This window comes from Ambystoma mexicanum, chromosome 6p (assembly GCF_040938575.1).
Source record: "Ambystoma mexicanum isolate Mex_15411 chromosome 6p, UKY_AmexF1_1, whole genome shotgun sequence".
Taxonomy (NCBI): domain Eukaryota; kingdom Metazoa; phylum Chordata; class Amphibia; order Caudata; family Ambystomatidae; genus Ambystoma; species Ambystoma mexicanum.
The window spans coordinates 1110379001-1110405195 of NC_090935.1; positions in this window are offsets into that span (position 1 = coordinate 1110379001).

Sequence of the window (26195 nt, forward strand, 5' to 3'; positions counted from 1 at the left end):
GCAGGATAACGTGAAAAAGAACAATCTTTTTCATGGGAAAATCGGGAGTCTCCTGCCTAAATCGGTAGGGTTGGCATGTATGTTATCTGTTTATTGAGCAGGGAGCCTGCGGTGAGGGCAAGCGTGAGCATCGCAACGCTGAAGGCTTGCTGATGCTCAGAGCTTCAGGAAAGTAGTGAGTACATTCAGTTTAGGACCTCAAGCGCGAGCAGCGTTTCGAGATCGCTGCACGCACATGCGCAGTAGCTTGGGTGTGTCCTGGGTATTGTCGGAGCCCATGTGAAGAAAACCCTGAGTTTCTGCGTAGTGTACTTTCCTGCTGCCTGTCTGAGGCTTGCTGGTTTCTTGTGGGCTGGGGGTGGATGCTGTTTCTGCAACACGGACACCTACAATAAGGGCAGACATGGCATCTGCTGTTGTTGGATGTTTTTAGCTTTCCTGTACATGCTGTAGTAATAATTGTGCCAGCAACATGTTTGCCTTTTGGCCCCTGACACATCAGTCGGTGAGGTCTTCTGGCATAAGGGACAACATTCACAAATGGTTTCCTCTCAGCATAGTTGTCTGGCCAGTAGAATCAACTGAGTAGTGTTTTCTGAGTCCTCTCCAGCCCCAGTAGCCCAACTGTCAGGTTGGACTGGGCTGCTTCCATTATGCCCTTCCTGAACTGTTTTGGTATCACCAGTTGATCACAGCTGTTCCCATCACCCTTTGGGTCCATGCTGACTGTACAGAAGCCCCCTGGGAGGTTTTCAACTTTCGGCTCTATGTTTCTGAAACCAATGATTTACAGGAGTGGCTCAGTTTGTTGGGCTTCTGCGAACTGGAGAGTATCTGGTCTTGGGGTGTTGGGAGTCTGTCCTTCTGGGTCTCTTCCTTGGGAATTTCTCTGAAACCTACTTTGGCTCTTTAGCTACAGACCACTGCTTCGACCTTCTCTAGCTCCGGGATCAATGTTTTCTCACATATTAATTGTGCTGAGGGTTGGTCTTGCTTCAAAATGAATGGGATGCTCTTGAGGGTCAGGAATATAACCTTAAACGCTCCTCTGTAATCTTGGAGGACTACTCCAGCTCCAACCTTGATGGAATATATGTGGGACAGACAGGACATTGGCACCCTCCTCCCTTAGGTCCCTGGTGGGATCTCCATCTTAGCCAGGTGTGTATTGTGACTTCTCCCTGTGGCTAGGTGACTGCATCCTCATATGCATACATATTGCATCCTTCTGCTGCCACTGTGACTCGGGTAGGAGGTATGGCTGTCTTGGTTAATCTTGTGATCTTCAACATGCTGGATGATAGTGAGGGACCTGTTTCATGTTCTTGTAGATTCCACCTCTGACACCACATGTGACAGATGACACAGAAAACAATTCTAGTCGTAGAGACAGTTCAAGGGTTTTTATTAAAATATTGTGGGTCCTATGGCCGTCCCTTTCTCCATTGTCTCACATGGGATTTAATTACCCAAGGCATCCACAAACCCAGTTAGTGCTACTAAATGCTAACCCCGGAATGTCTTATTCTTTGTTTCTGCTTTTGATGGCTCCCTAAATGTTGTCAATCTCAATGGCCTGATGACTTCCTAGCTCTCCCTGCTCTAACCAAAGGCTAGTGTTCTAATGGGAGTTTGGATTGTGACTTGCACCTGCTCTGTGTTATTCAGACTATTTCAGTCACCTCCACTCACTTCTTACCCTCGAATCCTCTACACTTACTACCACTGTCCTCTGGCTTACTCCTCCCTCCAGTCATCTATCCCTTTTAATGTTTCACTACTCCTAACTCTCGTCTTCACCCTTTGATGTTACTTCTCCTGCAAAACCACTTCACTACCGCTCCACGCACTAATATTCTCCACCTCCCATGGTTACTCTCCTCTTCACAAAACTGTTCTCCTCCCACTACTATTTTCCTCCTCCTTCTACTACCCCTAATATCCCACTCACTCTTTACAACAGAACCTTCTTTCACGCTCACAGTCACTTCACAAATAGAATGATTCACCCACTTTACTTTCACATTCACTAACACAGCAGCACCCTTGCACTCACTAAACCAACACCTCACATGTTCCAATCTTACCCTCCACACTGCACCACTTCCTACTTTGCTTGCTGGCCTTTTGATCCTCTTTCTCCTCCTCTGACCACACCCAAACAGCTCTCAACTTCCTGCTGCCTGTCCCCGCTGTATTGTTCCCTCCTTGTTGGTGATTGCTCACCTGTCCATTCCTGACCCAACTTCCTGCCCCTGTGAATACATGTGTGTGGAAAAGACATGAATAGTGGGCTCAGCTCCTCCCACTTTCTGCATGCAGGACCACTGCTGAACAATAATGGCATCATACAGTGATCATTGAGAAGGTTTGTCAGGATTGTGTGAGGGTGCAGAAGAATGACTCTGATCGAAAGATGACTTGTTTGGGGCTAAATACTTTTATTTTTTAGTAAAGCAAGAGAAAACCTGTCTTTCTCTATTCCTAAGAGGGGTTTCCCTGTCTCAACTAAAGATCTATGGTGACGGTCAGGCTGTCTGTTAAAGTGAAACTGTCCACAGTCCTGTGCCAAGAAAGTCTTAATTTTAGCCCTTACGGTATAACCTATATAAAACAGCCATGTTCTCATCCCAGGAGACTGCCTCCATTCCAAGTGTCCACACCACCTTTCCTTGGTGGGCCAGGAGAGTGCCTCTTGTCTCATGGCAGTCAGTCTCAAATAGCTTGGGGGAATGATTCCATTGCCCAGGTCACAAAGTTCCAAAATAATTTTCACATCATAGGCCAGGAAAATGCCTCCCTTCTCCTGGCATTCAGTCTCAAACAGCCTGGGGGAATGACTCCCTTCCTCAAGTCACAAAGTTCCAAAATGATATCAAACAATGTTCACTTTCTTGGTGGGCCAGGAGACTGTTTCCTTCTCCTGGCATTTCATCTCTGTCTCAAAAAGACCCTTGGGAATGAATCCCTTCCCCAGGCGTTGGATCTTTTTCCTGGTTCAAATTACCAGGAGAATGACTCCCTTCTCCTGGCATCTGTAAAACAATCTCTCATAACCAGGGGGAATTACTCCCCTGCCCTCATCTTCTCCTCATTAAGTTTCACAGTCACATCACCCAGCTCTGAGTGTTATGAGGGGCCGCAACCCTGGCGCTCTCTTCTTCTTTGCTGTGGCCCACTTGGTCCACTTCCCTGTCAACTACATCCACAAGAAGGAGGACTCAAACTGATCCCTTGGTTTGGGGTTCACGAACCTTCTTCTTTGATTTGGCCCACTTGGTTCACTTTGCTCCCATGTACTGCCACAAGGAAGATGACTTGTGTAAATCTGTTGGTATGAGTCCCTGAGACTGGTTTCTCTCCCCCTCTCTTTATGTCGCCTTGGCTGCCTTATACTGACACAAGGAATATAGTCCTGCTTGTTATTTTCATACAGGGTTTTTTCCTCCTGTATCTTCCAATCCCTAGGATACCTGTGCCTCTCCGGTTACCGTCCTCATTCCCGGGATATGTGGCCAGTTCATCCTGGGGTCTCTCTCTTACTCTGCGTGCTGCACCGGCATATCTGTGTCTCAGAGCCTTCACCTCGGGGATATCCTGCCCAGCTGTTGAAGCAATGGTCTGGAAGCTGTCCTTTGCATTCACGTCACTGCCCCCCAGTCGAGCGTTACCGTCTGGCAGCCTTTGGAGGAAGAAGTCCCATTGTCCTCTTGACTCTGGGAGTGGACTGCTCTTGGCTCCGTCCTGGCCTTCTCCCCGTCTCCTTCATAATTCCCAGGCTTCACGGTCTTTCATCCAAGTTGGCTGTGTCTCTCCGAGAGGTTGTCCTTCTTCAGATGTTATGGTGTAAAAGGAACCATGCCTCTGTGGAAGTCTGTACCGCTGAAATTCCTTCTTGGTATTGCTCTTCATTGTTCCTGTGTCCTACCACATCCTGGTAGTTGGATTATGTATGTTTCTGTTGCTCTTCTTTGTCTCAGTACTTTTCAGGACCTTCAGGTAGTCTACTTTACAACAGTACATTGGTCTACTCGCTACAAAGAGGTTAGCAGTAGAGGGAGATGTAAGAGTATGTTGGGGTGTGATGTTCTTAAGAGGGTTATACCCTAGATGGCGGTCCTTCTCTCTGGGGGGGGGTCCCTCCCCATGAGATCCTCCCTCATTATACTGCCCCAAGGGGGACTGTCAGGAAGCGGCCTCACCTCCCTGGCCTTATGGAAAAGGGCCCCCCCCCAGGAGAAGGGACGCCATGTAGTGAATTATCACAATTGGTTTGCCGTCTGCCTTCCCCAAGGTAAGTGTACCAAAAGGGGGATCTGGCCCCCTGTGTGAGTCGCTGGTGGTCTAACTGGTTCCCCTCCCCAGGGAGTGCTTGTTTCACTTTCACTTGGGGGCAGAGCGTTGTGGCTCTGGGGCATTGGATTCCTGGCTTCCCCTTTCATAGGGTCTCTTACGATTTGTCTTTCTCCACTGGTCGCAATTGTAGGATTGTCATCTGATGCACAGATATGGGTCCCTGTGACATATCCACAGCTATTGTTGGGCACAGAATGTTCTTTCATGCTCTGTTGTTCACCGGTGGGTAGTTTCTAGGGAAAACAAACACATTCTGGCAAGCATTTTTTCATGGTGTGAGACACAGGATTACTGCACAGTGTAGGGCGTAATAAATGGGTCCCTCCCAGCTGCCACTTCCACTCTCAGAGGTAGGGTTGTTTCTTGGGTTCCACTGATAGGCCACCAAACCCCTCATTAAGAGGGTTTCCTACATTGTGCTCGCCATGACAAATTGATAACTGGTAAAAAAAGAGGTGTCATAAACAGGGGTGAAGAACTCTACTTGATTGAACCAAAGCACATGATACCATTAGTTTACTTTATTCTGAAAATACATACATCTAAGAGAATTCCAACAGGGTAACTCACTGTGGCATTAAATGGCTGCTTATGGAGGAGATATGCATTCTTAACATTTGTTTTCTGATTCAACATGTCACCAGTCTACCATGATACATCAGAGGTATAACCAATCTTCTAGCAACCATCAAAGGATTTCCCATGACGAACAAATGCTAGCTAGTGATGTGACATTAGACTTTGTTACGTTGTAGACAATTATCTTTCATATTCAAGACATAGCACCTACTGAGCAATTTTTGAGATCTTGGTTCTTGGCATGTTTTGATAATTCAGACATGACAATACATATGCTACATTTTTGCCTAACTCATAATATCTTTCTTTTTAATAGAGAATTATTTCCCCATCCCAGAGGAACAGCCAAAGGAACCACTTTTGCTGCGGCTTATACCAATTTACAGATCGATTGATGGGAGTAGTCTACAGTGTGGTTGGTTGATGTTGAGAGGTATGCTGAAACAAAATATTATGAATTAGATACCCAGATTAGACGTTTTTTCTAATCTGGGATGGCGAAGAATGGAATCTTATTGACTCTATAATAAAGGCCAATGTCGACATTCTGATTTAGAGTTCATAGTAAGTGACAATGACATTGTATATGTAGATTTACTAATATAGGAGGAGAGCAATCTCCTTGAAAGCACAATTATGATGAATCAAACCAGTAGTACATCTCTGCTTCATATTGAGAGTTGTCATCCATTAAACCTTTTAAATAGAGTATTCCATATGTCGACCTGACAAGAGGCAAGAGAAACTGCTTAAATGAGAGGGAATACACATAATGGCACTCAGGTTTAAAATAGAAATTATCTAGTTCATATCATTACCACCACCTATGAGAAAGGTGGCACATGCAATAGAGATAATAGGTATCTGGTAATTTTAACGAACGTAAAAGTTTCGAATGGCAAACTTTGGAATTTTCTTTGCCGAAATGCCATTCTTTCAAATGAAAATTTTGTTGAAAAAAAATCGAAAGTGCCGTTGACATGGGTTAGGGTTAGGGTTGGGGCTTGGGTTAGGGTTGGGGGGTGGGTGGGTGGCGTGGGATTTGGGGGGCTGGGGGAGAAACTTCCAATATACACTAAAACTTTGAAACGTTGCATGAGCTGTCCAGTGCTGAAATTACAGCGCTGGACAGCTCCATGTAACGTTTCAAAGTTACAAAAAAAAGCATAGCAATGCCAACATACACAAAAACTTTGAAACGTTACATGGAGCTGTGCAGTGCTGAAAATACAGCACTGTACAGCTCCATGTAACTTTTCAAAGTTACAAAAAAAAGCATTGAAATGCTACTTTTAACATGTGAAAGTGCATTTCAATTGAAACAAGTCCATGACTATTGTCGACGGATTGGTTTCGAAAGAAATGCACTTTGCATGTTAAATATAGCATGTCTGAGCTTTTGCTTTCGAAACTTTGGTTTCGAAATGTTTGTTTTTCGAAACTTTTGTTTCGAAATAATCACTATAAACCGAGACAATTTACTGGTCACCAGAGCAGATTGAGATGTACAACACAAATATATGAGATTAATAATTATATGCAACAGTCAGGACATAACTGTGCCTGGAGTATCAACTGTTGCACAGTTTTGTCACAGGTAAAGTCATTGAAATTCCCTGATGGACCATGGCTCAATAAACAAAGGGAAGGCATTTGCAGATGTACCGAATGTGAGGCATGAAAGCAGGGTAAAAACATGAATGATTGCATAAACCCTATGCATAACCTGTGACACACAATACACTGTATTTGTATTGCAAAACGGAAAAAGTGGTACACTGGGAATACAATATTTTTTCTAAAAATGAAAGTAATATAACAAATGAGATCAATAAAGAATTTGGACTTTTCCTATCATTTTGCAAAACATATCCCTGAGACGCATAAAATCAACATATTGGACTCCTTTTTCTTTGCAATTGACCTGATGCCGTTGAATCCGGCAGGAGGGAACAGGACAAAGACCCTATATAAATGCGAAGAAGACAAATTATTAATTTGGAATCTAAAAGCCTACCAAGACATAACACAGATGAACAACTTTGTGTTTTCATAGGATATTGAAGAGAGCACACATTGAACAGAGGATCAGAGGAATAAGGAGGGTTCTTCCATTAATTAAAATAAGTGAAATATCCATGTTTCTTTCAGATTCTCTATACCTCATACCCTCATACATTCATGGTTTCATGTGCTTTTCTATTTTTCCTTGTTCCTCCTTTTAACCCATCTGATGTGCTTGGTCCTCTCTTTCATCCTGTAACATTTTGTATAAAAAAGAATCCATCATATGAATATCCCAGAATCTCTTAAAAATGAACACTGACCAAAGAGGAGAAAATTACAATTCTACTGTGGATGGCCCCCTTGTGAGTTTTAAATGAAAAAGCTTGGAGAATCACAAATCATGGGGCTGAATTATTTGAATCTGTACATACATGTTAATAATGTCAATCTTATATGCTTGCTTGAAAATAATAAAAATACTGAGCCACAACCGCTTTTTCCTCAAAATGGCTAATACATCAAACTCTCTTATAGATACTGCAATTTGCTTAGACTATGGGCCCATTGATAGTGAGGATACACGTATAGTGATGAATACATATTTTATAGAATGGAATCATGCATCTTTGAATCAATAAATAGATCTGTGGGAATATGCTCCCAAAAAGGGACTCACACTGGTCAGGGAACTTGCTAATGGGACAAGATAGCAAACAAGGAGAAAAGGCATTAACAAAAATAAAGAAATTAAAATGATGGAAACTAGAATTATAGCAAAACTCTAGCGTCAGGTGGCCAAGATTATTCATGAAACATTATTTTGAGGCTTTTTTTAATTATAGAGCATGTTTTTTATTAACATCTTTTTATTAGCATTTCTTAAACCTCAATTTCCGAGATGCTTCTGATGGGGGCCGACATCAGCGAACTGCATGCAGACCCTCTAACCCGCAAACTAATAAGTATAATACTATTCGCTGCAAGAAAACTGCTGGTCATGCATTGGAAAGCAAAAGCCCCTCCCTCGAATACAGAACGGTCTGCGCTTTTGCCGAAAATATGTACACACAAATTGGCGGAATAGAGCATTTTTTTTTTATCACTGAAGAACGTTCTTGGTTAGACATGTATAGGTATATTTGTATTTGTATACAAACAGATTTACTTATTTATAGATATACCAATCAGTATGTACTTTTGGATACATTGGGATTATTTCTGCTAGTAACTTAGAAAGGCCGAGATGGTTCACATATATGGAAATTGCCCATTACAGAGAAAGATGCTTTTTCAGAGAAGGAGGGTGGGGGTGAAGGTGAATTTAAAAGCAGTGTGTGAGCAGAATGTAACTGTGACAATGTTGACTGCGAGGTTGTATGTGTCATTCTTGTGGTATTTTAGTGGTACCATGATATCAAATAAATAATTTTTTGGGATACCCGAGACATTGCAATTTTCACAAGTGCAGCTATTCATATATTATATTCAATGAAAAAACTTTGTTAAAGGGACGTTATGGTTAAGTTGCACTAATAAAAACCTATGAAATTCAGTAAAAAATGTTGTTAAAAGGACGTTATGGTTACAAGTAAAATCAAAAAACCCCTGAAATTCGCCAGTTATGGTAAACTAGGCAACCATAACTCGCGCCAGCACCGTGCACTGCTAAGACTAACACCCAGGACATCAACGATGACATCACAAATATCATTGATGACATCACTGATGACACCACATGTCTAGCCCCTTCTTTTTTGTTCACTGCCATATCTAGGCCAGGTGGTTTAATTTAGAGACAGTCAGAAACTTAACATTCAAAAGGTATTACATTTATAGATGTTGCTATTCTCGCACGTTCCTACACTACTTTCCTTAGAATTTAATTGCCTCTTATGAAATACATATATAGGGGAAGAAGCGGGCCTGAAACACAGCAATCATTTTTGTGCGTGAATACAATCATGTAGGTTATACACAGTTGCTAATGATACTGCCTCTTGTTTGGTTACTTTACTCTCCATATGTAAGCCCGATATTTGTATGCATTGTAGTCTATTTATGTTTTGTGTGTATTAGTAGAAATATGTAGTAAGTGATGCATTATTAGCTACTTAATACATGTTTCATAGAACGGAAAAGTCTGATACAGAAGCATTCACCGTTTTATTATATAACTTTGGAAAATTACAAATATTGCACCTCTATGGTGTATGCTGCAGCCAATACCTACATTTCTGTATAAGTAGGTTCCTGTACTAGAAAGAACACTGCAATGGAATGTTATTTAGAACACTTCATTGCGTAGTGAAGTATGTACTTTATTACACATCTCCCGATAATCCCTGATACTTTTTTGCCAACATTACATTCACAACCCCTTGTATGAAAAGTAAATGCACATGTGATGTCATAAGTGATGTCATCAATGATATTTGTGATCTCATCTTTGATGTCCTGGGTGATAGTCTTAGCTGTGCACAGTGGTGGCACGAGTTATGGTTGCTTAGCTCACCATAACTGGCGAATTTCAGTTTCTTTTTATTTTACTTGTAACCATAACGTCCTTTTAACAACATTTTCTTACTGAATTTCAGAGATTTTCATTAGTGCAACTTAACCATAATGTCCCTTTAACAAAGTTTTTTCATTGAATTTCATAGGTTTTTACTAGTCCAACTTAACCATAACGTCCCTTTAACAAAGTTATTTCAGTGAATTTCAAAGGTTTTTATTAGTGCAACTTAAGCATAACGTCCCCTTAACAATGTTTTTTCATTAAATTTCATATGTTTTTGTTAGTGCAACTTAACCATAACGTCCCTTTAACAAAGTTTTTTCATTGAATTTCATAGGTTTTTATTAGTCCAACTTAACCATAATGTCCCTTTAACATTTTTTCAGTGAATTTCATGGGTTTTTACCAGTGCATGCTATTTTCCTACAACTTACTAATATCATACTTACCAAATATAACAATATTTGTGTCCAATTTACAAAGTGTCACCTTAAAACTCTGCTATTTCCCACCTTCTAGAATCATTTCTAACACTTCTATACACTTTTTGCAACTATTTCAACTAGTTTTGCATCCGTAGACGTCTACAATCATCTGAATTCATTGCGGACCTTCCGAACAGTGCCACAAGACCATTCGCTGGCGTGAGGCATGATGACTTGTCCGAGAACACGTCCGCACTTCACGATAAGATCGGTCCTTCACAGACATTTTGGAACTTCATTTTCTACTGATCTAGGAACTTTCAACTTCAAAATTTCCCTTGCACACCTCCTAAACCTTTTCGCACTCATTATCCATTACCAATCTAGTACACAGTACATACTTGGAAGTATTTTATCAAAACTGCTCTTTATCTTAAAAATGGCATCGGTTATTGCCATCCCTCCTCCCCAAGAGCCACCACCACCACCAGCTGGAGGACCTTCACAACAAAAAGAGCGCAGTACTTTCAAAGACAATGAAGAGGACCAAGAAGATGAGGTAGAGGAAGTGCCTACTTCTAGCACCAAGATCGAATCATGGGTGTGCCAGTTCTTTGCTACTGTTGGGAGTGTACCGAAGGCTAAACCTACCAAAGTGAAATGCACTGAGTGCAATTTTGTACTCAGTCGCAGACTACCTGGACAGTACTTCTACGGGACCACCTCCATGCGCCGCCACACCAAATCCAATGACCGCAATGCTCTCAGAAAGGTTATTCCTTTCTCAGCAAGTAGCAAGCTGTCTTCCTCCACCCCATCTTCCTCAACAAATACTGTAACCACACAGCCTGATGTCTGCGGACATTGGTCTGAAATAAATAAATAAATAAATAAAGAGGGCTACCGACCATTATCGTCCATTGCAGCCCCTGAAATGGGGGATAATGGCCATTAGCACCCCTGGTCCCCAAAGCGGGAACCCAGGGTGCTAAAACATAGATTTTTCTTCCTATGGCGGTGGCGTACCACCGTAAGAAGGAATGATTATTCGAAGGAAAATCCTTTTCCAAGACAGCCGACATGGAAAGAGAAGGCAGGGCTTCGCACACAGCCCCTCTTCCCTTGTCATGGCAGCCTGCAAAACCCTATGAACATATTACCACAAGCAAATTATTTCCAATTTCAAACCTATCCTACCTTCGAATAACTTTACCATAAAGCCGGTCCGAGGTAGACATAGCCTAACACCATTTTTCGTCCCTAGCGGTAATGGCCAGTAGCCTGTCGGGGTGTTTCTCCCGGGGTCGGCTGGGCCGTCCGCCGACCTCTGGGCTGGGAGGCCCCAACTCCTCCCGTGTTCCCCAAAAATGAGTATGAGACACACGCAAGAAGCAAGGTGGTTCTGCTGTTTATTGAACAACGGCAGGGATGGGTCTAGGATCATACGCGTCCGTCCAGACTCTCAAAGTTCGTGGGGCTCGCAGGCCCTTTTTACCTTAGTATGACGCGCTACTTGCGTCACCTGGGAAAGTTAGCGAAAAACCTATCGCCACTCTGGATTGGTTCCTCAAGTGGTAGGGTTAGTATAGCATACATATAGAGAACATTATTAGTGGTTGAGGGTCAGTCAGGTAGTATACTTGGGTTGTCCCTTCTATTAGATACTTGAAAATTGTTACACAAAGGCCCCTAATGATTGGCTAATGTTAGTGGCGTCAGTGATGAGTGCCCCCATGTTCTGATTGGTCTACTCGCGAGCCCCCCAGCCTGGGACCATCGTTGTTCCCAGCCCGCGGTGTACCTGTCACTAGCAACAATATGTAACTATGTGTTCGTTCCGACAATGCGCGGATTTGCTCATCGGCCTGAGAGCAGACCATTCCCATCGCTGTAGGTGTCCATTGGGTCATTTCATTGTTGCAGCCTGTGTCCCAGGCGTGGGACCCAGGCGACTTCTCCCTTGTGGGTCTGGCACCTTGTCAGGTTGGCTTGGTCACGTGAGGAGAGACCGTGGCTGAGGCATAATTCTGCACATTTAAAGTTGTATTTGTTTCTGCATGCTTGGCTATGCTTGCAGGTGTGACCTTGGCGTCGGCCGGTAGCATACGAGTTGCAACATCGCTCCCTTGGCTGTCAGCTCTCGCTGGGCTCGTTCTGCAGGGTCAGCACTTATACTCATGCTCGTTCAGTGTTCATGGTGGCTCTTGCTTGCGGCCTACTTGGGCCTAGTTCATAGGTGGGGATGTGTAATGCATGGCACCTGTGTTGCGGTGCAACATGGCTTCATAGGCAGTATCATGTCTTTGTTATATTTTCATCACGATGCAAGGGTCGGGAGAAGCGTCAGCAAGCGTGTAAGCGAGTGCCTTGTGCGTCTTGCGTTTCTGCATTTCGGAAAACCTATGTGAAAAATAATAAAGATGCACGTCAGTGGGTGTATCCGTCACCTACATCATAGCACTGATTATATTCTTCGTGTGGGTTGGTGTGTGAGTGTCCAGCGTGCATGGTGGCATGTGTGTTCTTGGCAGTTGGCTGGGTCGTCATGGCATCTCTAACGATGTGGGTGCTTGTTGTTGATGTCTTAGTCGAGTTCATCCATGCCGCAGGTGTCGGCTTGAGTAGGGCAGGCTGGTGGGCAGGCTGGTGGGCATATCTGTATGTTCTTGAATCAGGGTATTTGGTCGTCTGGTAGATAGACAAATTCATCTCGTGGCGGGTGTCTTGGCTGTGATCCTCTGGGCCATGGTGGCGAGGAGATTGGGGGAGCCTTTTCTCCCATTTTCCCACTTCAGTCCCCCCTCTGGTCGACTTGTCGACCACAAACATATCTTTTTCTTTATCTCCTCTTACTCTCCATATTTTAGTCACTCCTCCCAGGTATCCATAGTGGTTGACATGGTCTTCAAATGAACAGTACATGTATACACAGCTCCCTCCCGGTTTGCAGTATACCCATCTTCCGATATAGCTCCTCGGGTTTCTTGGGTTCTCCATCTTTACCAATGGTGGGTCTAAGTGATTGGCGATGATCTGTCTGCGCAGTTTCTCTCTTTCCTTTATTATCACGTCTGTGTGTTGGTCATCGTCAGTTGGCATCAAGGGGTGCATGCCGACCATTTTGATCATTTCGTCTGTAGTGCGTGCCTTCCTGGCCTTCCAAAACCTTATTACAATCAATACGGCTGCAGCCAGTATTATGCATCCAACTATTATCTTCAGCCTGTCCGACAGCCATGAAGGCATCCATGATCATAACAATGAAAACCAGCTATCATCCTTCTTCACTCCTTTACTTTCTTCCATCATCTTGGAGTGCATCTGGGCCAGTTGTGATACTGCTTCGGTAAGTGTACCATTATCGGCATTGTTAGCAGGAATAAATGTGCAACATGATTGTCCTATCTTTGCGCAAACTCCTCCCTCAATCGCTGTGAGGAGATCCAATACATATCTGTTCTGTAGTGCTACCATTCTCACCTCTCGCAGGTGTGATCATTTCGTCTGTAGTGCGTGCCTTCCTGGCCTTCCAAAACCTTAAGCCTTTTATTGCATTGAATCCGTTTACTGTTGAATTAATCGCCATCATTAGTTCCCATCGTGTTATCTGGAGCCATTTAGCGTTTGCATAAGCTTGTAGTCCAGGGTGTATTATTGACGAGAAGAACATAGCAGCCCTGCTGAATAACCTGTGTTCTGCTGGGATGGAAGTGAGTGCTGTTTCCGACCTTCCCCACAGGTAGTTTCCTGTTAGGGGTTCTCCTTGTCTCTTTTTCCTGTTTAGGACATTATTGTTGTTGTTGTTGTTCTCTGTCTCCTGTGATTGTACAGATCTCTTCTTCCTCTTGTTCCCTTCATCCATTTTGGGGAAGTTGGCCATATTCACATGTTTTTGGGGCACCACTAGCGATGGTACATTGATGTGTACCATTGTGCATATACCATTCCACAACGGGGGCAGAGTGTGATATGCCTTATTTCCGCGGGCCCAATAGTGATCCATTATTACTGCCGTGCCAGCAACCCCCTCTGGTAATTCTAACACGCTTCCACAGTTGGTGTTGTATCCCACCTCCACATCTCCTCTGTGTTGGTAGCATATATTGGGCGTGGTCAGCGGTAGTATGCTTATTGGGTCTTCATCCTTCTCCATCCATGTCAGCATGGGTACGTACTTGCCCCATGTCGTCCAACATCTGTCATTGTGTTCCTTTATGGTGGTAATGTTTTCTCTTGTTACCATGTTGCTACTGACCACTCCTATTTCCCATTCATTGTTCATGTATACCTTCCTTGTTATTGTTACCAGTGGCCTTTCCCAACAGCCTTGTATACCAGGAACTTCAGTGGCGTACCAATCACATGGTAGGTATTGTAGGGTTACTTTCTTTGTTTCTCCCTTTTCAGGGCCACTTGTCATGTATCTGAACCCTTCAGCATGTAAACTGCTCTTATGGTAACTCAAATATGACTTGAGGAAATTGTTTTCGTATGGGTATGTGTCTCTTGTTTTCCATTCCATTCTCATCACTGTTCCTTGAAATCGCCCTCTCGTTTGGAATATTACCAGATATATTATACATCGTGCCGTTTTTTCTTGTATTTCTGTAGCGACAAATGTTCGAGAAGCACTCATGGCGTATGGGATCAATGAGCAAACATAACAGCTATCTTCCATTGTCTGCTTACCTATTTGGGTCATGTGCTGGTACCACATGTTGTTTGAGACGTGTGCTGAATCCGTTATGTAATTATCAATACCCTTGTTGTCTGAATATGTGCTGCGTTTAACTCTACTTCCCTTATGCGGAGGGTTGCTAGTACCACCTGATGTCACACCTCTTGCAGCCGTGGGAGGGGGTATGTTAGGTTTGGGTGCAGCCATAATATTGATAGCATAACTTTTCTGCCATACAGAGGCAGCCAATAGACCAGTGATGACCAGTACTCCTATCATTTTTATTACAAAAGCTAGTCTCACCGGCATTTGCTCTTACCTTGCTGCAGTCCGGCAGCTTATTCTTGCGACGTTAAAGTTGCCCGCCTGAAAATTCTCAATACCCTTGTTATTATTGTTAGTGGTTGTTATTAAGCTCTCCCTAACAAGTAATCGTTCATTGCCCAGGCGAAGAGCTGTTCCCACGCTAACCTTAGTGATTTATCCCTTAGCACGTGTAAGTGCTGGTGAAGATGGGGAAATGATTGTTCTATGGCCAAAATAAATGCGGTGTAATATACACGTACCCTCCTTCTTTTCAGGTACTTTGGTCTTTTTATGTGATATACAAATTGCTGTGATAGCGCTTCTGGCGTGCTATCATCCGTGGGCAGCATCAACTCCTGGGCACAGTACACTGTTAGTTACTTATTTTCTCAACAATACAATTATACACGGTACCTGCATGTGCGAGAGAAAAAAAAGAGAAAACATACAAGTGTTTTACATGTGTGTGTGTGTGTGCGCAAAACAATGTCCTTCAATTGGGGGTGACCCTAGAGGGGAGGAGGTTTGGGGCTCAATTGGCGGAAATTTGTTTACTTTTCAATCTCGTCACCATGGGGTGGGCTGTGGGCAAGTGTTCAGTGTCTATTTCAGTAGTTGCCTCTGGGGAATCTGGGGTGTGATCACGTGTGGTGACACCACTGTCATTAGCTGTAGCCGACGTCTCCTTCTCCGTAGCCAATTCCGTTGCTGTCGTTGCTCTTCCAATGGCCCTGTCGTTAACGCTAGGGCGGGTCTGGAGTTTGTAGATCTTCACGTCGTGTAGGTGATTCCAGGCACGCTTGTCCTGCAGTTTCACCGCTCTGGTAGCTACCTCCTCTACCAAATGAGGACCAGTAAAGCGAGGGCCGTTCCACTTTCTATTGAAGTTGCGGAGTAGCACATGGTCACCTTTAGCAATTTTGCTTAGTCCTTCCTTTTCCAGTTCCTTGTCGGTGTCTTCTTGTTGAGAACTCTTCGACCCGCCCCGCGTACGCTCGAGCTGTTGAGATACAAACGCTACACTAGTAATCAAAGAAGACACATATTGATACATTTCGTCACCCAGAACAGTTGCAATATTTTCATGGTCTGTGAATGCTCTTGATGTAGGCGTTAGAGGAAGGCGCATTTGACGTCCTGTCATCACCTCGTGAGGAGTGAGGTGGTGATCAGACCCTGGCCTATTCCTTAGCTCAAATAGAGCTAGCGGGAGACAGTACAACCAACTGTTCTTGGTCGTTTGCTGTATCTTTGCTATTTCTTCTTTCAATAGGCCATTCAGGGGTTCACATATAACGTTGGCCTGCGGGTGATATGCACATGCAAATCTGTGCTTAATACCCAGCAAGGACGTGATGTGTTGAAACATCCCATTAGCAAAGTGTGGGCTGTTATCTGACCGCAACACTTCACACACACCCCATCTGGGGAAGACCTCTCTCACTAAAAATTTAGCTGCTCTGAACGCATCTGCATATGAGTAGGGTCCGGCCTCGATCCATCTCTAGAACGGGCATACCACTACAATCATATACCTATTTCCTTGACATACATTGATCATATCAACGTAGTCAATATGAATGTGCAGGAAGGGTCCCTCTGGCCGAGGTATTGTACCTTTTATCACTTGCAGCGTGTGACCGGCCGTAAACTGTTGGCATGTGAGGCAATTGCTGATAAAATTTGTTACGTGAGAATTTAACTCGGGGCAGAACCAGTCTTCCCTAATTCATGCTGCAATTACTTCCTTTCCTGTATGGGCTGGGTGATGGAGCTGGGCTAGGGCGGTGTTCAACAGTGCCAATGGCATGACCACCTTTCCGGTGTTATTTTGACGCCATAGTGCGTCAGTTGGGGACATCGTACATCCTCTTTTTACCCATAGTTCTTTTTCTGCCATTGGTGCGGCTGCCTGTAATTCCATTATCTGTGTGGCTGGGAGATGGGTATACCCTTCTTTCATCAACATCTGTTTGGCCATCCCTCTCCCTCTCCCTCTCTCTGACTCTGGGGGGTTCCATATTTCACCAAAGTACGCCGCATGTTTGGCATGTGCGTCTGCTGTTTCATTCCCTTTTGAGATATGATCGTCTCCATTAGTGTGTGCCGGACATTTAACCAAAGCTATCTCTTGGGGATCATTAATTACTTTAAATAATTCTGCTCACAAGAGAGCATGTTGCACTGGGGTGCCATCAGCTCTCCTAAACCCCCTTCTCTGCCATTTTATCAACCCCGAGTGGACAGTTGAAGTGACATATGCGCTATCAGAATATATAGTAACTCTTTTGTCAACACTTTCCTTCAATGCCAAGATCAGTCTAACCAATTCTGCTGCTTGGGCCGAATAATGCTGTGGTAACTGCACACATTTCACCGGGACATACATCAAATCTTCTGACATTTTTACAACTGCTGCCCCAGTTCTCCTTATCCCATCACTTTGGTCTATTGTTGATGACCCATCAATGAACAAAATCTCTCCACCCTTTAGTGCATTCTCTTCAACTTTTCTAGTGTGCAATCGTGAGCATAATCACCTTCCTCAATAACTTCCGCTATAAATCTGGCTGGGTTAACTGTGCTGCATCTGACAATGGACAGTTCGGGTCTAGACAAGATGATCTCATAACCTGACGCCCTCTGTGTGGTCAGCGTGGACTTAGGCTTATTCAATATTGCAAATAGCGCATGCTCCACAAACAGTGTGGTTGGGCACCCCATTGTAATCGATGATGATTTCTCTACCGCAAATGCAGCTGCGGCGAGACTCTGTTCGCAAGGGAAATGACCTAACATAACAGGGTCCAAGTGACCGCTGTAGAACGCTATTGGCTTGTGTCCCATGCTGGTTTTCTGAGTCAATACTGTTTCATTACTGCTGAGTCACAATGTGAAAAGATAAAGAACTGCCGTTCATAATCTGGGGTGGCTAGTACCAGAGCAGTGGATATGGCGTGTTTCAACTCGTCAAATGCCTCCTTCATTTCCCTTGTCCACCCCAATCTTTTGTCCCCTTTGTGTGCTTCTCTCAATGCTTCAAGTAGGGGTCCTATGTATGAGCTGTAGTCAAAAACCCATGCTCTACAGTAGTTGCGCAATCCCAGGAACTGCTGCAGCTCCCTCACCATTTGTGGTAGTGGCGTGTTTGATATAGCTTGTGCTCTTTGTGGTGCAATCTTTCTTCCGTGTTGGGATATTAGTTGACCAATGTATAATACCTGTTCCTGACAGTACTGTAACTTTTCTTTGTCAACCTTGTACCCTTATTCAGCCAATACTGCCAGCATTTTCCATGAGTCCTCCCTGCACCTTTTCTCGCTTGTGCTGCAAATTATTATATCATCAACATATTGCAGCACCGTACTTTCCAATTCAACGTTTCCCAAGTCCATCTGTATTACTCTGTTGAAAATTGACGGTGACTCGCAGTACCCTTGTGGTAACCTGGTGTGTTTCCATTTTGTGTTTCTGTATGTGAAGCTTGTCAGATCTTGTGAATCTGGGTGCAGGGGTATTGAGAAAAAGGCATTTTTAAGGTCAATCACTGTGAATCGTGATGCTTCTGCCGGAATTCCACATAATATTGTGGCCGGGTTTGCTGCTATGGGGTATTCTGCTTCTACAATGTTGTTCAAGGGTCTGAGGTCCTGGATGAAACGCCAAGACCCTCCTTTGACTTTGCGCACTGGGTACACGGCCGTGTTACATGGTGATTCTGATGGTACCAATATGCCATTATTTATTAGGGCCGTTATTGTTTCGTATATGCCCTCATATGCCTCTTTTGATAGTGGGTATTGTTTCACTCTAGGTAGTATTGCACCCTTTTTCAGTTTTATTCTTACTCCCCCGATACTCTTTATGCAGCCCACGTCATAGGGACTGGTGGTCCATAGTGATGTTGGAACTTTTGCCATATCTTCCTCGTAAAAGGGAACTGGGGTAGATGCAGGTGCTTCAAGTGCCATGGCCATTTTCTGTGCCACTTGCTTATATGTCACTCTTAGCCATATATCTACACTCATCATAAACACCATTTCACCTTCTTCCTTGTCTTCTGAAAAGAGCTCCTCATCGGACACCTGTGTGAGCCTGCATCCCTCAGCCAGGGCTATCACTACCCTCCATGCTCTCCGTTCCCGGTCTTGGGCATGTACTGCGATATAATCAGCAGTTGCTATAATACTCTCGATGCTCACAGAAATCACCTTCCCTTCTGGTTCATTGGCTGGTGTCTCAGTCCTGAACAAATATGCTGCTGGCCTCCTCCAGATCTTTCCTTCTCTTCCGGGCATCCAGGCGAATGCCATGTCCGTTCCATACTGGAACAGTTCGCCATCCACTGGCTCAGCCCAAGCTACTGTCTGTCCACAGTATGCATGTAGTATTTGTCGTGCAGTAAGCATGTTTATTCCTGGAGTGGAACAAATTATGCCGTCCTCCGTGAAGGATATTGTCATATTTAGCCTGCTCATTATGTCCCTCCCAAGTATGTTTACTGGTGACTCTCTTGAATACAGGAGCGGGACAGACATGTCATTATCTCCAATAGATAAGGAGATGTTATCAGTAAAGGGCACCAACCCCCTAGCCCCAGAGAATCCTTGGGTGTTCATGGCCTCACCTGACATCTTAAATCTACCTTCCCTTATGCAAGACCGGGTTGCCCCAGTATCAACAAGGAATGATAACGTTTTGTCACCTATCGTTACCTCAATGCGTGGTTCCTCCACACTATTAGGTGTTACCGACAGGATGGGACACACCAAGGACGTCTGTGGGCTGTCCTATTGTGGGTATAATGACTGACCGCTTCCTGTGTAAGGGTTGTGTCCCAGGACAGTCACCCTTCCCAATTGTGTTTGTTGGAGCTGTGTATCGGTGGAGGTTACCTTATGGTCTTGTATTTGAGTGGGCTGCTGTACCTGCTGCACTTGGTGTTGTTGTGTTATTGCTACCTGTTGTTGCGGTAATGAATATGTCGGCAGCTGTTGTTGTGTTGCTAATTGTTGCGGTATGTTGCTCTGTGGCAGCCCCTGTGGTTGTTGGTAACCCTGCTGCTCTCTTGTGGGCCCCTGTTGTCCTTGTTCCCCCCATGTTGGTGTGGAGGGTCTCATTCTACACGTACGTGACATGTGTCCTAACATCCCACATACCCAACATACAGGTGGTTCCCTGGTCTGCCATGGGAAACTTCCTGCATTATCTTGGTACACTGGTTGCCCAGTGGGGTAGAAGCTTCGGAATCCTCCCCCTTGCTGTTGTGCAGCATAGCCATATCCCCTCCCCCTTATCATTCCTCCCCTTCCCCTGATGTTATTATAATATCCAGTTCCTGATTCCATGTATCCTCCTCCTATGTTAGCCGTGTATGGTGGGGGTGGTGGTAGCTCTTGCGTTATAATTCATGGTGATTGTGGTAGTGGCGGTGTTTGTAGTTGTGAGGGATCCTGTGCGGCCGCTACTTGCGCGGTGTTTGGTGTCATTGTGGTTGGTGTGGTTATTAGTGCACCTTCCATGGTGTACTTAGTCAGTTTTTTCTGCACTAATTTAGCCTCTTCCGCTTTTCTATCTTCTTCCTTTTATTTCATCTTTTCTTGCCATGTCCTACAATGGTGTACTATTGTCAGTTGTATTTCCGGCCAAGCCTTTGCTTCCATCCCCACTACTTTCTTTAATTGTTTTTGTACTGCCTCCGGGAGCCCTTGTATTAGTATGTGGTAAAATATTGCCGGTGTCTTGTCCCATTGCTCTCTAGTTTCCATACGCCACTTCTCCTGAATCTCCTGGATATAATCAACAGGATCTTCATTCTCACGCATCTTGCGTGAGGTAATTGCTCCTATGTCTGAGGTGTCTAGGTATTGTACCCTCAGTGCCTGCCATAATGCATGCCTGCAATTCGCAAATGACGCCCCGTCATGTGATTTGTTCGTTATTGTTATCCCGGGGAAACCCGCTCTCTTCCAGATATCATCTGCCACATCCCCTAATATTGATATTAGTAGGCCCTTCACGTCTCCCACTGCTAGTTTCTGTCCTGCAGTGTGTTTTTCCATCTCATATATCCATTTCCCCGCTCCTCCACTTAGTTATGGGAGCCTACACTTTATATTTTCCTTATCTGCATGCTTCCAAGGAACGTTTTGTGGTCTAACCCCCCCTCTCTCCAATAGTGGCATTAGATTGTGTCCCATCTGTCCCCCCAGTTGTCGCGGTGTAGAGTCTGCATACCCCTCCTCTTCTTCTGTGTCATCTACGTCATCTGTTATGTCCATATTTCCCCCGCTCATACCTGTTTCCCCTTCATCTCTTCCCCTTCTCTTATTATTTCCTTTATTTGATGTGGGTGTGTGTGGCCGTTCTTCCGGCCTGCGTCCGGGGAGGTCTCTGAGCCTGCTGGCATAGGGGGTGTGTTCCGGAGCGTGTGTGGGCGGACATGTTGGACGGGGTGATGCGGGTGTAGCTGCACGTGTTTGCCTTCCCGCCATTCCTTCTTCTTTCTCCTCACCTTCCCTTACCTCTTCCTTCCTTCTGCATGCCCACGGGGATTCCCTGTTGGTGCGGGTGATGTATAATTTGTCTAAGCTTTCCCTTTCGCCACTTCTTCCTCCTCCCCCCATTCCTTCTTCTTCCTCACTGCAAAAATCATCCAGGAGCGACAACCCCCAATCTGTCTTTTTCCCCCTAATCGTCACTGTTGTTAAATCTATTAAATCCGTTCCTCCCACTTCTTCTTTACCAATTGCTCCCCTTTGTGCTGATGTTGTTGCTACGTCTGCATCCCTGCGTACATATTTCCTTACCCCACTCTCTCCTTTCCTATCTCCTCTCTCCCCTTCCCTTTTCTCTACTATTTCACCACCTATTTCCTCTCTTTTATTCTTTAATTCCTCCATCCCCTCACAACTCACCTTCTCTAATATCCTTTTTTCCTCTCTCCTCCTTTCCCATCTCTCTTTCCCTTTCTAATATGCTTTCTATCACTTTGCCTTCTTCGTACTTCTTGGTGGTTTCTGATAGAATTTTCCTCTTCCATATTTCCATTTCCTTTTCTTTCTCTTCTTCCTCCCTTTTCCTGTCACGCTGTGCTGCTCGTGATACCCTTTCTGCTATCGCCTTCATCCTTTCAGCTTCCCTCTTCCGTTCTTCAGTTTGTTCCCTCATTTTTTCTACCTCATCCTTACTTTCCTTCCTTTCCCTCCTTCTCTCTCGTTCCTCCCTCTCGAGCTTTTTGAGCAGGGCATTTTGCTCATTCCTTAACTCCGCTAATCTTTCCTCCAACATCTCCTCCTCTGCTCGTAACAGCTCCCCTTCTTTCTTTTTACCTGCTTCCCCTTTTATTTCACTGCTATTCTCATCGTCCTCGTTCATTTTCCTTACTACCTCCTTCTCTTCTCCTGTTAATGTTCATCGCAATTTTAGCAGCACCTGCGCAGCTACCCACTCGTCGTGTCCTATGGTTGCGATTGGTTCTTCACTAGTCTTCCCTTCCCTTGCGTACATCTTCGTATAAGTTGGGCCTACCACACTTGTCACCTCCCCCCCTGTGTAGCCACCCGTAGCTGTATATGGTGGTGGGCTGTACGCTGGGTTGGAATACCGTCAGCTGCCGTTAGATGTTGCCTTACCACTTCTCGTAGTTCCGTTATAGGATATAAGCCCCCTTCCTCCTTTTTCACTACTTTCGCTAAAGGCATGTCTTCGGTCTGTTCCTTTTTTATTTCTGTTTCATTTATGATGCTAAGCTTTTCCTCCCCCTCTCGGCCACTTCCCGTGCACTGTGCGCTTTCAACCTTCTTTTCCCCACTTCCTTCTTCCCCCTTAATCTTCTTCTCCTCCTTCGTTTCCTCCACAGTGAACATTCCGGTTGGTCCTGGTCGGGACCCCTGGAACATCCTCCATAAGTTAAACACCTCCACGTGGTGCGTCATCTTCTTCCCCTTGTATGTGTTGTGTATATGTGTCAGTAGCGAGTGTTGAACGTACGGGTCGAAACTGCCGTTAGGCGGCCAGGGTGTCGTCATTTTGTTGTCCGTCCCCTGTGTCCATTCAATGCTATATTTGATCAGTTTTTCCCTATGGGGTGATAGTGTTTTACATATATGCTGTAGTGGGGTAGTGAGGGTGTTCCCCCAACCTCCCGATCCTAACCCGTATGACATGGTTACACTGTGTTGTTAGCTTCCTTCAGTATAGTAGTCGTTCCCTGGCCCCGTAGTTTGGGGACTTGCGACCGTCCGCTGAAAGAAAAACAGCCAAATATAATGCTTGCAAATATGCTGTCTTTTCCCTGTCTTGTTTTTCTTCCTTAATACCGTTACGGCCCCCTACGGCCAAGGCGCACGAAGCCCCCTGCGGCTGCGTGCCCTGTGTGACGTGCTTATACCGCCGTCCCACTTTTCTCCTTCCCTCCTCCTCCTTCCTCACTCGTCGTGGCCGGCGTTCTCCGTTCACTTCCCCACCACTCTTCAATAATGCTGTGTGGTCGAGGTATCCTATGAAAGCCCTACGGATGACGTCACCGACCTCTTCCAAAACTATCGGTAAGATCTTTTATACTTCAGAAAGCTCAAAAAAAGTTTTGCTGTTTGTCCCCGTTAACCCCACAGCTGTCCTCTTGTTACGCCTGGAACAAGGTAACCAATAATATAATCGGACTGCGCACACTGCGTCTCCTCGCGTGTGATACGCCCCTCAACAGGAGGGCTTAACCAGCCAATTATCTTCCGTACTAGGCAACCGGTTAGCTACAGCCTACAGGAAATCATCATCTATCTATCGAGTTTCACTGCTCGATCAATAGGGATCCTCATCTACTCATTGATCAATAACCGCCAATTCGTAGGAAGCCTCACACACACACACACCCCCTTACAGGTGGTCATGACCTAGGCCAATCAGTGTCTACGAGCAACCACACGTGATGTTTTCTTGCTCCGCCCACCCTTCTCCGTGACGTGGTAGCGGACGGCTCTCGCGCCTGTCCTGCTACCATTTACTTCACCGTCAACACTAATTTATCAAATCTGTGCCGTACACCTTAGTAACACCTCCCACCGCCCTTATTTCACTCCTCCTCTCTCACAATTTCACATTGCTTGTTGGGTGTGACATACTCACCAAGTTCTCTCGATGCGGGACCGCTCGACTGTGTGCACCCCTCCAAGCGGCTCGCCACCTCCCCTCGTCTGGACCATGTCTGGACACTCGCCAACCTCCGGCGGGATACTTCTCAACCGGCTCCCGAGGGCCAATATCCGGATTGCACTGTCCGGTCTTCTCGCAGTTCCGTGATGGTCCTGTAGTCCTCAAAAAGGGGGCAGCGGCAGAGGGGGTCGCGCCGCCAGGCCTCCTCGCAACGAGAGGACTTGGAAAAATAAAAAGGTAGATCGTAACCAGATCTCAGCGGTGCCTCCAACTTGTCGGGGTGTTTCTCCCGGGGTCAGCTGGGCCTTCCGCGGACCTCCGGGCTGGGAGGCCCCAACTCCTCCCGTGTTCCCCAAAAATGAGTATGAGACACACGCAAGAAGCAAGGTGGTTCTGCTGTTTATTGAACAACGGCAGGGATGGGTCTAGGATCGTGTGCGTCCGTCCAGACTCTCAAAGTTCGTGGGGCTTGCAGGCCCTTTTTACCTTAGTATGACGCGCTACTTGCGCCACCTGGGAAAGTTAGCGAAAAACCTATCGCCACTCTGGATTGGTTCCTCGAGTGGTAGGGTTAGTATAGCATACATATAGAGAACATTATTAGTGGTTGAGGGTCAGTCAGGTGGTATACTTGGGTTGTCCCTTCTATTAGATACTTGAAAATTGTTACACGAAGGCCCCTAATGATTGGCTAATGTTAGTGGCGTCAGTGATGAGTGCCCCCATGTTCTGATTGGTCTACTCGCGAGCCCCCCAGCCTGGAACCCTCGTTGTTCCCAGCCCGCGGTGTACCTGTCACTAGCAACAATATGTAACTATGTGTTCGTGCAGACAATGCGCGGATTTGCTCATAGGCCTGAGAGCAGACCATTCCCATCGCTGTAGGTGTCCATTGGGTCATTTCATTGTTGCAGCCTGTGTCCCAGGCGTGGGACCCAGGTGACTTCTCCCTCGTGGGTCTGGCACCTTGTCAGGTTGGCTTGGTCACGTGAGGAGAGACCGTGGCTGAGGCAGAATTCTGCACATTTAAAGTTGTATTTGTTTCTGCATGCTTGGCTATGCTTACAGGTGTGACCTTGGCGTCAGCCGGTAGCATACGAGTTGCAACATCGCTCCCTTGGCTGTTAGCTCTCGCTGGGCTCGTTCTGCAGGGTCAGCACTTGTACTCATGCTCGTTCAGTGTTCATGGCGGCTCTTGCTTGCGGCCTACTTGGGCCTGGTTCATAGGTGGGGATGTGTAATGCACGGCACCTGTGTTGCGGTGCGACATGGCTTCATAGGCAGTATCATGTCTTCGTTATATTTTCATCACGATGCAAGGGTCGGGAGAAGCATCAGCAAGCGTGTAAGCGAGTGCCTTGTGCGTCTTGCTTTTCTGCATTTCGGAAAACCTATGTGAAAAATAATAAAGATGCACGTCAGTGGGTGTATCCGTCACCTACGTCATAGCACTGATTATATTCTTCGTGTGGGTTGGTGTGTGAGTGTCCAGCGTGCATGGTGGCATGTGTGTTTTTGGCAGTTGGCTGGGTCGTCATGGCATCTCTAACGATGTGGGTGCTTGTTGTTGAGGTCTTAGTCGAGTTCATCCATGCCGCAGGTGTCGGCTTGAGTAGGGCAGGCTGGTGGGCAGGCTGGTGGGCATATCCGTATGTTCTTGAACCAGGGTATTTGGTCGTCTGGTAGATAGACGAATTCCTCTCGTGGCGGGTGTCTTGGCCGTGATCCTCTGCGCCATGGTCGCGAGGAGATTGGGGGGAGCCTTTTCTCCCATTCTCCCACTTCAAGCCAGATTGTTCACGTCATGACCTTATGCCATGACCCAGACAATCTGGCTACTGCCCACGGCCACAGGCTATACCTCAGTCACCAAAGGTATATGACTATTTTTTGTACCTACATTATTACACTTGTCAAAACATAAAACACAGGCACATTTGCAAAACCATGCTTTAATGTCCTTGCCAGTGCTCCTCAAGAGTTTGTTCGAAATCTGCCCATGTTTTATTTTTTCAAAAGTTTAAAAATGAATGTACATACAATAGTCATATAACTTATCCCCCACTTGACAAAATCCATTCAGTCTTTACACAAACATTGAAGGTTGGGTCTATAATCTTCCTCTAAACCTTTGTCCACATTCGTCAAATAGCAACAAAGTTATAAGCCATCTAAA